Genomic DNA, 12,339 nt, shown 5'->3' with positions numbered 1-12,339 from the left:
TATAGTTAATGTAATTTTAATATACTTTTGTTTTAAACCATCTAGTTATGTATCCTATTATTCTTGTGTTTTAAACCACCATATTTCCACCTAGTTTTTATTTAATCTATTTTTTCTTCCATTTTCCTCTTTTTCTGCCTTCATTTGGATGATTATTTTATGTTTAATGTTAGCTTATTAATGACTATGCTTTGTATTATTTTAAGTGGTTGCTCTAGGGCTTAAAATACATATATTTGACTTAACATCGTCTATCTCCATATATTACTTTAACGACTTCATGTATATTGTAACACGTTTACAAGGGTATAATTCCATTTTCTTTCTCCTGTCCTTTGTCCTAATATGTATAGTTCTATATGTGTTATAAATTCCACAACACATTATTATTGTTGTTTCAAGCAGTGAATTTTTAAAAAAATTTTAAATGAGGACAAAAGTCTGTTATACGTACCAGTATATTTACCTCTTCCAACATTCTTCAATTACTTGCATAGAGCCAAATTTCTTCCATTATTTCCCTCCCGCAAAAGACCTTTTCAAAACCTTCTTACATTGGAAACTTGCTGGTAGTGAATTCTTCAAGCTCCATTTTATATTAAAATTCCTTTTAAAATCATTTTATATGATTACATGTTATTGAATTATCACTTAACAGTATTTTGTTTTGTTTTTGTTTTGTTTCCTGCACCCGTTTCTCATGAAGTAAAAATGCTGCTCAATTTTCTTTTGATTTACCTAGTTTCTGATTTAAAGTCTGGCATCAACCTTATCTGGTTTGTAATGTTTGGTTTTCTCTGACTGCTTGTAAAATTCCCTTTATTAATGATTTTCATCAATTTGATTACAATGTGGTGGTTCTTCAGTCTGGTTCTTTTATATTTATTCTGTTTGGGATTCATTTATCTGTTTGGATTGCTTTATAAATTTCATTTCTTATGGAAAATGTTCATTTACTGTTTCTTCTCATTTTTTTTCTACCTTGGGACTCCAATGACACATATTTTAGACCATTTAGTGCTTTTATACAGAAAAGTCATGCTCTGTTTATTCTGTTTTAAGTATTTTTTCTCATCGTACTTCTTTTTGGATAATTCCTATTGCTGTACCTTTGGGTTCACTTATTTTTTTATGGTATCTACTCTGCTGCTAATCTCATCCAGAGTCTTTTTTATTTCTATTACATTTTTCATAGCTAGAAATTCTATTTGAATCTTCTTATAACTTCCATTTCTCTCCTCATTGTGTCTATGCTTTACTCACTTTTCTTAAATCAATGAATGGGGCATGTTTATAAGCTGGTTTAATTTTTTGTTAATTTTATATTTTGTATCATTTCTGGGTCTGTTTTACAGACTAGGTTTTTTCCCTTGTTATGGGCCATGTTTTCCTCTTCTGAAAATACTTAGTAATTTTTGATTAGTTGATCCACATAAATTTTAGATTTTGAGGTGTGATATTTTGTTTTATTGCTTAATATTGTATTGGACCTTATTCTGGTTTGCACTTACTTTAAATCAATTTGATCTTTTTCAGAGGTGCTGTCATGCAATATTAAGGTTAATCCAGAGTAACCACTGTTTTAGAGCTAATTCATCCCACTACTAATAATACACCCTTCTGAGGATTCTATCCAATGTCCCATGTATTATGATATCTTTCCATTCTCAGTCATAGTAACATAAGATTTTCTTCACTATGTGTGAATTCTAGAAATTAGTTAGTGTTTTCCAGTGTTTTTTTTCTTGGCCTAGCGTAATTTTCTCTGCCCTTAGGTGCAGATTAACACTCAACCAAAGATACAAGGGGACATCTCTACAGATCTCTGGAGCTCTCTACTGATCTTCCTCGTCTCCAAGTTCTAGCCTCATTGGATTCCCAAATTCTTAGCCCTGTCTCCTTCACTCAGCAAGACAACCAGGATTTGGGTTTGAGTTCCTCCATCCCGTGCTGCAATCTAGAAACTGTATCTAGAAATTAAACTGAAATGATTATAGGACTTACTCTATTTGTTTCTTTTTTCTCTTTTTTCTTGGAAGTTCAAGTCCAGTGCTGCCTGTTTCCCATTGTCATAAATTATTGTATCATAGAGTTTGTCTTCATTTTTAGTTGTTTGAAGTGGGAGGCTAAATTAAATCTGTTACCCCATCATGACTGGAAGCAGGAGTCCAGTTTTGCCTGTTTTTGAACTTTGTAGAAATGGATCTTTGCAGTATGTTTTCTTTTGCCTCTGGCTTTTCTTGCTAAACATGATGTTTGTGAGTGCTAACCATGTTGTTTCAGGCGGCATTAGTACATTCATTTTTACTGCTGTTTTGTATTAACAGTTCAACAAATATTTATTATCTTTTGCTATGTGTGCTAGGAACTGTGTCAAGTTCTAAGGATACAAGTTTTATCAAGATAGGCATAATTCTCACTCTCAAGAAATGTATAATCTAGTGCAGGATTCAGCAATCTATAGCTCATGGGCCAAATGCAGCCTACTACCTGTTTATTCAGTAAAGTTTTATAGGAACACAGCCACAGTCATTCATTAATGTATTGTCTATGGCTGCTTTCATGCTACAGTGACAGAATTGAATAGTTGTAACAGGAACAATATGGCTCACAAAGTCAAATATACTTACTTTCTGGCTGTAAAAAGAAAAAGGTTGCTACCTGTATTAGTGTGTTTTCATGCTGCTCATAAAGACATCCTTGAGACTGGGCAATTTTCAAAAGAAAGAGATTTATTGCACTTGCAGTTCCACGTGACTGGGGAAGCCACACAATCATGGTGCAAGGTGAAAGACATGTCTCACATGGCAGCAGATAAGAGAAGAGAGCTTGTGCAGGGAAAGTCCCGTTTTTAATATAACCATCAGATCTTGTGAGACTTGTTCACTATCACAAGAACAGCACAGGAAAGCCCTCCCTCTGTGATTCAATTACCTCCCACCGAGTCTTTCCCACAACATGTGGGAATTCAAGATGAGATTTGGCAGGGTACATAGCCAAACCATATCACTACCCCTTATCTAATAAATAATATTAGTAACTTCTTGCTATAATAGAGTGCAAATATGGACAGACACTGTGGCTTAGAAAGAATAAATTACTTACTTAAAATTCTTGTAACTTAAACCTAGATCTGTCCAGCAGTGTGCTGGTAACTGTTCTCCAAAAAATTGTGTATATTATGCATTGTATCTTTATTACAAATTATAAAAGATAGGTATACCATAATTTATAAATAATAAAAGTACAATATTCTTTTTAACAGCTTTATACAGCACTTCTTTTGCTGTATCCCATCGGTTTCTGCAAGTTGTGTTTTGATTTTCACTTGTTTCAAGAAATTTGTTTATTTCTTCCTTAGTTTCTTCCTTGACCCGAAGGTTATTCAGGAGCATGTTGTTCACTTTCTATGTATTTGTACAGTTTCCAAAGTTTCTTTTGTTATTGTTTTCTAGTTTTATCCCTCTGGGGTCTGAAAAGATATTTGATGTATTTCAGGTTCTAAAATTTGTTGAGAATTGTTTTGTATCCTAACGTGTGGTCTATTCTGGAGAATGTTCCATGTGCTGATGAGAATAAAGTGTATTCTATAGCTGTTAAATGAAATGTTCTCTAAACGTCTATTAGGTCCATTTGGTCTAACGTGCACTCTAAATCAACCATTTCTTTGTTAATGTTCTGTCTACATGATTTGTCCAATGCTGAAGATGGGTTGTTGAAATTGCCAACAGTTATTATATTGGAGTCTATCTCTTTCTACCTAGTAATATTTGCTTTATATGTCTGGGTGCTCCCACATTGGGTGCATATATGTTTAGAATATCTTCTTGCTGAAGTGATCCTCTTGTCATTATATAATGACATTCTTTGTCTCTTTTTATGGTTTTTGACTTAAAGTCTGTTTTATCTGATTTAACTACTGCTTGCTTTTGGTTTTCATTTGCATGAAATATCTTTTTCCATCCCTTTCCTTTTAGTTTATATGTGTACTTACAAGTGAAATGAGTTTCTTGTTTGGGTCATTCTTTTATTTATTCCAGTGTATATATTTTAAGAGGAAAGTTTAATCCATTTATATTTAAAGTTAGTATTGATATGTGAGGGCTTATTCCTGTCATTTTATCAATTGATTTCTGGTTGTTTTGTATATTCTTTATGCCTTTCCTCATCTCTTGTCATTATGGTTTGCTGATACTCTATAGTTGTAACATTTAAGTTTTTTTCTCCTCCTTGCTTGTGTGTTTGCCCTACTGGTGGTTTTTATATTTTTGTATGTTTTCATGATGATAGTTATCATTCTTTTGCTTCTAATATAGAACTTCCTTAAGCATTTCTTGTACATCCAGGCTAGCAGTGATGAATTCCCTCAGCTTTTGCTTGTCTGGAAAATACTTTATTTCTCTTTCGTTTATGACATATAACTTTGCTGGGTAGTGTCCTTGGCTGACAATTTTTCCCTTTTAACAGTTTGAATATATCATCTCATTCTCTCCTGGCCTGTAAGGTTTCTGTGGAGAAATTCACTATTAGTCTGATAGGAGTTTTCTTTAATAAGTGACTAAAGCTTTTCTCTTGCTATTTTTTAGAATTTTCTCTTTGTCTTTAACTTTTGACAGTTTGACTATAATGTGCTGTGGAGAAGACCTTTTGGAACTGTATCTAATTAAAGAACTTTGGGCCTCCTGTATCTGGATGTCTAAATCTCCTGCTAGACTTGAGAAGTTTTCATCTATTATTTCGTTATGTAGTTTTCCTAACCCTTTAGTTTCCACTTCAGCCTCTGGGTCACCAAAAGTTTGAATCTTTATTTGCTTTATAGTGTCCCATATGTCACATAGGGTTTGCTTGTTATTTTTTAATCTTTTTTTATTGTTTTTGTCTGACTGGGTTATTACAAAAGATCTGTCTTCAAGCCTTTGAGTGTACTTTTATTTTATTCAATGCATTCTTCAGTTCCAGAATTTGTTTGGTTCTTTTTTGATGTCTATCTCATTGACAAACATCTCATTCATATCTTGAATTGCTTTTCTGATTTCTTGATATTATTCTTCAGTACTTTGTTGTATCTCACTGAGATTCTTTAGTACCCATTTTGAATTATTTATTTTCTGGGATTTTATACATTTATTTTTTATCAGGATCTGTTACTGGAGAATTATTGTGCTCCTTTGGAGGTGTCATATTTCTTTGCTTTTTCATGTTCCTGTGTCCTTACATTGATATCTACACATGTTGTATAACAGTCCCTTCTAATTTTTGAATTTGCTTTCGTAGAGAAGAACATTTTCCTGGAGATGTATCTGTGGTACAGGTTGGGTAGGACACTTTGGCTTTGATTCTGAATGTGTACAGCAGTGCAGTATTTGTTTGATTTCTCCAGCTATAAATAGCATTAGTGGTGGCTGTTATTTCCTTGGTAACTTAAGGTACAGTTGTTAGTAGAGGCTATAGTGAAATTTTGTTGAGGACTGGGATGCCAAGTCAGATAGTCTTTGAGCTTCACTAGTGGCAACAGTGGACTGAGCATGGCTGTCCTTGGGACCCAGGGTGGCATACACTAGCAATGGTGTTAGTGGTCCCAGGCAGGCCCATTCTTGGGTCTCCAGGTGTCTTGCTCAGGTGCCAGGAATGGCAGTGGTGGGCCAAGTAGTTGGGTGGTTTATCAAGCCCCTGGGCAGTGGGCATACTATGGGAAATGGCAGTAGCAGTGGTGGTACAACCCTCTGGGACCCAACCAATCTGTGCCATTGTTATGATGACTGCAACAGACTGGGCAGGCCAGTCCCCAAACACATAGGTAGTGTATGTGGGTGGATGTCAGCTATGGTAGTAGTGGCAGTTTGAGTGGGCACAACTTCAGACCCCCCCCCACTACCCAGGAGGAGTGTTTAGGTGTCAACAGTGTTGGACTGAGCTGGGTGATCCCAAGACCCTTGTACTACATGTTTGGGTATGAGATGGTGGGGGAACTGGGCTGGCAGTATGGTTACTGGTTACTGGTTACTATGGCAGTAACCATAAACAATAAATAAGTAACATATGGTTATTTATTTAACATAACCTAAACAATAAATAACATAGCATAATAAATAAATAACATAACATAAACAATAAATAAATAAATAAATAAATAAATAAATAAAAGGAAGTGACTGTGTTCCAGTAAGTAAGACTTAATTTACAACAACAGGTGGCAGGTCTGCAGGCTACAGTTTGCCAATCCCTGGTCTAGACAATCAACAAAATAAACCAAGACCTAACTTTTAATGTTTACCAATTTCTGGGATGTAAATACTCCCACCAATGCTACAAGGATTTCAAGCTATCAACATGACATCACTGAAAACAGAATTATCAAGAGAGGCACAGTAGCAAACCACTATATGGCATTCTCTTCATACTGATATGAGGGATATAAATAACTTCAACAACAAAAATAATAGAAAATTGAGAGAAAACAACTACGAAACAATAAGTTTATAGTATTTCTGACTTTTGTTTTTAATGTAATTTATTTAATTATAAGTTTATGTAGTTTGATTTTTCTAATGCTGTGTTTAACAACTAGCTCTCAAAGTTCCTGAAAATTTAGCAATCAGCTCTAGTAGCTGATACAGAACAGTGCTAGCACATTACTGGATCTGTCTGATTCCACAAACTGAGGTTTTAACTACTGATGTAATTAAGAACTAAAACATGAGGAAAAAAAGACGTGCAAAAGGTCACATAAGCCTTCAATCTTGCCTTTTCCCTCCTCATACAAGATCTGACTCCATCAGTGATTCTCCCTCTGTCCCTGGACAGTTTTGCATTGCTGGTTCCTCCTTCCCTGGTTTCTTACCCTCTACCCACGCACATTTTCAAAGCTACCCCACACTAGAACATTTCCCTAATATCTCTTAAATTCAATCTTCCCTTTCTATTTCTACTAACACTAATCTAGATAGAGTCCTCATCTTGTTCCAAAATTATTTCAATGAGTTCTCAATTGACATCAGGTTTCAGCTCTCCAATCCATCTTCCATACTGCACTACTGCCTTCCGAAGATATTCTATTCCCTGATTGCTAAGCACCTGCTTTAAAAACAAACAAACAAAACAAAAAATGAAACTTCAAGCTCCCCAATATTTATGATGTTGATTCGCTATTCTCTATCCTGGCATTCAGAGTCCTTCAGGATGCACGTCCAATCACCTTTACCACGATAATTTTTGAAACTTAATTTCAAGCCAGATCCACCTAACAGTCTAAGACAGGTGATTCTCTCTATTCTACAAGGTCCCAAGGGGTCGCAGGTATCCTCCATCTTGTTGCTCAGTTGTCTTCTAAGGGTATGATCAAAGCTTTTCTATGATCCAAACTTGTTTGCTACCATGTCTGCCTTCCAACTGACAAGAAGGAGAAAATGAGGGCATAGAGAACAAGTAATTTCCTTGAATGGAGGTGACACAGAAATTGTACATATTCCTCTTATTCACATTTTATTGGGACATCTTATTCACATGGTCACATCTAACTTCAAGTGAAGCTAAGAAATACAACCTCCATCTGTGCATGCATTGCTCTTCCAAAATTCAAGGATGGGAGAGTGGCATGGTATTCTATTAATGAAAGGAAGATAAAATAATCAAGTATTGAAAGTATAGTACTTAAGATATGAAATCCATGGAATATATAAGGTGTCTATCTTCCTGCATCATTATTGATTATCTTTGTTCTAGCTATTCTCTCTAAAGATAATGTATAAGGAAAAAGAAAATTTCTCTATTTCCATTGAGCTCATAGAAGTTTTGATTGTATAATACCAAATAACATTTTAAGTGGTTGAAGATATTGTGCTTTCTAGTTCATAACAAAAAATCGCATATAATTCTCTAATTAATTTACCTGAGATTGTTATGAAATCCACTGTCAACTACAATATTCAGACTAAATGTCCTCAGTAATTCAACAACATGGTTTTCGGGAGTAACTTTAAAATTGTAACCTAAAATATCTTAATACATGTTGATTATATATATAACTACTTGATGCGAATTCCTTATTTATTTACGAGAATTTGATGAGCGCCTACAAGGTGACAGTTACTCTAAGTGATGTGAAGGAAACAGATGAATAAGACATGCCCTCTCTCCTTTCAATTGCCACTTCTAATTCCCTAGTCCAGGCCCTGGGCACTCATACCAGGAAGACTGCAATTGCCTTCCAATTTGGGTGTCTGAGGTTGCTGCACAAGTAATTGCAGTTTGCAGTTTTTGCCATTACTTTTAATGTCAAAAACTGCAATAACTTTTGCACCAACTTAATAACACCACTTCTTACTCTCTTTATCTCATCCTGTATGCGATCTGGTCAATATTCCTAAAATACAACTTTCATATATCACCTCCATGTTCAAATACTTCAATGTCTCCCTATGTTACAATAAAGCACAAATGTCTTAGCCTGGCATTCAAAGTCCTCAACAGTGAAGCTCCTTTCCAATCTCATCTCCCACTTCATGCATTTTGATTCCAACTAGTCCTTGACCATAAATATGTCTTTGGAATTGGTGCCACCTTCCTTCTGATCATCTCCTTGCCTGGAGTACAGTACTCTGCAGCCAAAGAATCCTCCCCATCCTTCTAGGTCAAAGCTTTATTCAAGCTTCTCATCTTACCTTGCCTGTCTATAAGGATCTCTCTAGCTTCTGACTTCCTGTCATTGGATCCCTACTATCATCTGTGCTATGCATGGAAAAATTAGCTTGGACTATTAACTGTATCAACTGTATTAGTCAGGACTCTGTTGAAAATACAACTCAAGCAAGCTTTGACAAAGAAGAATGCTATTTGTTAAAGGAATACTGGGTAATTTACTTTACTAAAGGATTCAATACTCAAATGGCAAGGTCGGGGTGAAGCTTCAAAAACAATTTAAACTGAGTATTTCCTGGGCTCTTCTCTATATCTTGTCTGTGCTTCTTATGGATGGGCTTGGTTTCCTGTCAAAGCAGATGGCTTCTTCCATGTGCCAGGAAATAGGGCATCCAGCAACTGTTGAATACCCCACCTAGTAATGTCTCCTTCGCCCAGACTAGAAAAACAAAGTTATTTTTGTATATTTCCAGCTGGAAAAATCCTGGGGAAGGCTTCAAATTGGCCTGACAAAGGTCAGATCTCCATTCCTGAATCACTCAGCTGCAGCCAAAGGAGCAGTGTTATTCAGTATACATGTGCCACTGATAAACCATCTCCTATACAGTAAGAGTTGTTCCCAGAGTAAAAGGATTATTTATGAATGAGACACTAATTCCAAAGTGTGTCTTGTACATTCTAACCCTTGTTTTCCTAGCATTAAATGCATGTTCACACACACACACACACACACACAGGCACACTGATTTCAGGAGACCTGAGTGCCATTGCTTTAAATGAGGAGGCCAGAGCTCTCACTGAAGTGCGTGCAAATACAAATACATCCTCTGGAGCTGAGGTAGTTATCAGGATGTTCCACAATGCCCCAGTGCCATTCCTGTGATGCCATGTGTCACTTTCCTCAGATCCCTGAGAACACAGCCACTGCTGCACACTCCTGCTTCCTCAATCTCTGTGCCCCTACTCTTATAAAGCTCTAGGACCTTATCCCAAGAGCCTTACTGGGATCATGACTGTCTTTGATTTCATGCTATCCAGAGCTGCTGGATAACCCTCATTTCATCTCCAGGTCTGATTTCCAAGCTGCCCATGCCCTGTGAGACTGATCTGGATGGACTGAAGAACAGGATTGCCTTTCCTTCTAGCTTCTAGTTTATTACAGTTAATGGGGGAAGCCTGCAGAAGACCAGATAAATAAAGAGAAGTCAAGTCAGAGTATCTGTTCCCCAGCTCCCTTCCCATGGGATTGCCATAGGCTGACTGCATTTGTTGACTGAAGGACGCAGTTCGTTTCTGTCCACAAAACCTCACTCTCTTCAAGTTCCACTAACCTGTCATAGTTCTATTTTCCGTTTCCCAACTCTTGTCTTGGGTCATGCTATGTAACAAAGCTAGAATAATATAGTAGCTTTTGGCAATTCCGCTTAAGGTGGTAGGGGAATCAAAGACTCTTTGACCATAATTCATTGGAATTATTAAAAGAGGAGGCTCATGTTGGCAATGTCAAAGGGCTGCTTATCTTATAGTTCTACCCAAAGGACCTGAAGAGCTCACTTCCTGCTTCACAACCAATCACCATCACCATTTCATTCTCATCCAGAGGAGAATCAAGTAGAACTGAATGACTAGCCTGTGACTGAGAAGAAGACAAGGTAGTTTCCTGGAACTGAGGAGACTAGTAAGGGAGCAGCAGGGGTATAAAGATGAGGGTGGTTTTCCCAATACACTTCAAAGGGAATGAAGATCAGAGACTGCCTATTGGACTGAGTACATAGGACTCAGGATCATGGAGGAGCCTGGGATGAATTGGATAGAACAGGAACCACTTGAAAATCTTCCCTCTCAGCATAGACCAAGAATAGACTCAAGAATGAGACTTGAACCTAAAGTGCTCTTTCGAACATTTTTCTGAACTCTTGTGTTATGATTGACCTGCAAGGAGTTGAGGCTGTTTAATAATGTAGTATTCCAATTCTCCTTTCCATTGTGAAGGACCTAAAGCTCAGTTAAATAATGTTGAGTCCAGGGTTAGTTGACTCATTTCCCAGAGCTGTGGCCACTAACCTCACAGAAAAGTAGCCCATCCCTGATTTTTTTAGGCCGTTAAAAAATAAATAAGGGACTTCCAAAATTAATCTCTTTGCATTTTGCTTCATTTCAATTGAATGCTACTAGAGTCATTACAATGATGACTCAAGAGGCCCACAGTGTGACTGAAACATGGACAGTTGTGTTTTCCTCTGTAAAGACCACTTTCCCAGGTGGAATAAAATAGAAAGTTAACAAACCAACAAACCAGTTGCAGAAGTGACTCTTTCTTGAAAGCAAAGAGGCATATATTCATTTTTCTATTGCTGCTGCAATAAATTACCACCAATTCAGTGGCTTAACACCACACAAATTTATTATCTCACAAGTCTGTCATTCAGAAAACTCACTGTTCTGTAGGACAGGCTCGGCTGGCTTCTTTCCTCCCAATCTCAAGGCCAAAATCAAGGCACTGCCTGGCCTTGGCTCTTCTGTGGAGGCTCTCGGAGAGAACACGCTGCCAGGCCCACGCAGGTTGTTGGCAGAGTTCGGCTCCTTTCAGCAGTGGCACTGAGGTTCCCACTTCCTTGCTGGCTGTCAGTCAGAGGTTGTTATCTGCTCCAAGAGCCTTGATTCTGGATGCTGTCTTCATATTTAAAGCCAACAACAGTGAGTAAAATGCTTCTTATGCTTCAACCCCTTCTATCTTCTGATACATCCTCTGTCCCAAGCTAGGGAAAGTTCATTTCTTTTAAAGGCTCATGGGATAAGTTTGGGCCCACCTGAATAATCAAAGATAGTCCCCCTATTTTAAGGTTCATAACCTTAATTACATCAGCAAAATCCCCTTTACCGTGTAATGTAACATATTCAGTTTCCAGGGATTAGAGCATGGACATATTTGGGGGTCATCCTGCCCGCTGCAAAAGACATTGAAGCCAGATTATGGCCAAGTGCAGAGCTTAGACCAACTGATGCCATTTTTGCATGTGATTTTTTTTTTTTTTTTTTTTTTTTAGTTATCTTGTTTAATTCAGTGTACTTGGAAAATGCTATGAAAATAAATTATTTCAATATACTTTTTCTAATTACATATGTAAATATATGATATACCAATATACATGTAGAGTATATATATAGTCAAAACCTTGGAGCTACATATTTAGCTCACTCAGTTTATAAAAAAAATTTACCACATAGCCTCGTTAGCAAAGCCAGCACTCCTTCTCAAGATAATCAATCAGCTAAATCAGTCTATCAGAAAAAAAGACACTGAGTTAATTTTTTATCCAAAAAAAATGAATTCTAAAATCTACTGGGAAAGGCATGAATCATATAACTTTATAATACCATAATATAAATTACTAGAAGTTGTTAGGATTAAAATGATATTGGTCTAATATAATTAGTTACACATTATAATTATAAAATCATTCATTATAATTTTGTAAGTTATAAAATTGAGAATATATCTATTTTCTGCTTTTCATTAATTAACTTGTAATGGTGTAACATTTAATATGTGGTTAAAATGATAAGTTCTTTACTAAAGGAGGCCTAGAATGAAAGAGAAGGTACTCATTGTTAGGCTGGTATGCATGTGTGTACTAAATGCGGATGTTTGACTTTGGGGAATGTTGTAGGGGGAATTACCTTGATGCAATGGTACCCTCC

General features: G+C 36.5%; 1 long non-coding RNA gene across 2 annotated transcripts in view; it reads right to left on the bottom strand.

Annotated features, from left to right (window-relative positions):
• The window catches only part of LOC108522798 (uncharacterized), an 18,230-nt gene extending 6,309 nt beyond the window's left edge, over nt 1–11,921 (bottom strand). Inside the window, exons 1-2 of one of the 2 annotated variants that reach the window (XR_001883607.1) lie at nt 11,859–11,921; nt 11,076–11,311 (exon numbers count right to left, since the gene is read on the bottom strand). This is a non-coding gene — a long non-coding RNA (uncharacterized LOC108522798). Of the gene's footprint in view, nt 1–11,075; nt 11,641–11,858 lie in introns of those variants that run through there. The other variant, XR_001883606.1, reaches the window with a different exon arrangement.
• Between the last annotated feature and the right edge of the window lie 418 nt (nt 11,922–12,339).

Source organism: Rhinopithecus bieti, unplaced genomic scaffold (genome assembly GCF_001698545.2).
Source record: "Rhinopithecus bieti isolate Rb0 unplaced genomic scaffold, ASM169854v2 scaffold_64915, whole genome shotgun sequence".
In the NCBI taxonomy this organism is placed as follows: domain Eukaryota; kingdom Metazoa; phylum Chordata; class Mammalia; order Primates; family Cercopithecidae; genus Rhinopithecus; species Rhinopithecus bieti.
Note: the sequence above shows the minus strand (reverse complement) of the source record. Positions and strands in the feature narration are given on the sequence as shown.